The 1,139-nt window shown below is 47.1% G+C and overlaps 1 protein-coding gene across 3 annotated transcripts in view; it reads right to left on the minus strand.

Moving 5' to 3' along the window:
• UTP14A (UTP14A, small subunit processome component) overlaps window positions 1–1,139 on the minus strand; it is a 25,004-nt gene that overhangs the window by 19,659 nt on the left and 4,206 nt on the right. The window lies entirely within an intron of this gene.

The following is a 1,139-nucleotide window of genomic DNA, read 5'->3' on the forward strand; positions in this document are numbered from 1 at the left end:
AACAGATACATGAAAAAAATGCTCAGCCTCACTAATCATCAAAGAAATGCAAATTAAAATCACACTGAGATACCACCTAACTCCAATCAGGATGGCCAACATCAATAACTCAAAAAAACAACAGATGCAGGAGAGGATGTGGGAAAAAGGGAACACTTCTACACTATTGGTGGAAGTGTAAACTAGTACAGGCTCTATGGAAAACAGTGTGGCGATTCCTAAAAGATCGAAAAATCAGCCTCCCGTACATCCCAGCAATCTCCCTTCTGGAAGTGTACCTAGAGGAACTCAAATCACTCTATAAAGAAGATGTCGGCTGGGCGTGGTGGCTCAGCCTGTAATCCCAGCACTTTGGGAGGCTGAGGCAAGAGGACTGCCTGAGTTCGGGAGTTCGAGATCAGCCTGGGCAACTCGGTGAGACCTCATCTCTACAATAAATCAAAAAATAAGCCGGGTGTGGTAGCACATGCCTGTAGTTCCAGTTACTTGGAATGCTGAGGTGGAAAGATTGCCTAAGTCCAGCAGGTGGGGATGCGGTGGCCATGAGTGTGCCACTGCACTTCAGCCTGGGTAACAGAGACTCCAACTCAAAAAAAAAAAGAAGATGCCTGCATACGCATGTTTATTGTAGCATCATCACTCACAATAGCAAAAACATGGAATCAACTATGCTGCCCATCAAAAGTGGACTGGATAAAGAAAATGTAGTACATATACATGATGGAATATTATGCAGACATAAAGAAAAAAAATTATGGACTTCGCAGCAACTTGGATGGATTTAGTCTATAATACTCAGTGATCTATCACAGAAATAAAGATCTGAGGACTACATGTACTCACTCATAAGCGTACCCTGAACATTTATCATACTATAAGAAAGGGATGCCGGGCTCGGTGGCTCAGCCTGTAATCCCGCGCCTTTGGGAGGCTGAGGTGAGTGGACTGCCTGAGCCCGCGGGTTTGAGACCCGCCTGGGCAGGCGAGACCTCATCTCTACAATAAATCAAAAAATCAGCCGGGCGTGGTAGCGCATGCCTGTAATTCCGGCTACTCGGAAGGCTGAGGCAGAAGGATCGTCGGAGCCCAGGAGGTCGAGGCTGCGGTGGCCGGGAGTGGCCACTGCACTCCAGTCTGGG

This window comes from Carlito syrichta, unplaced genomic scaffold (genome assembly GCF_000164805.1).
Source record: "Carlito syrichta isolate Samal-C Ts95f unplaced genomic scaffold, Tarsius_syrichta-2.0.1 Scaffold301828, whole genome shotgun sequence".
Lineage (NCBI taxonomy): Eukaryota > Metazoa > Chordata > Mammalia > Primates > Tarsiidae > Carlito > Carlito syrichta.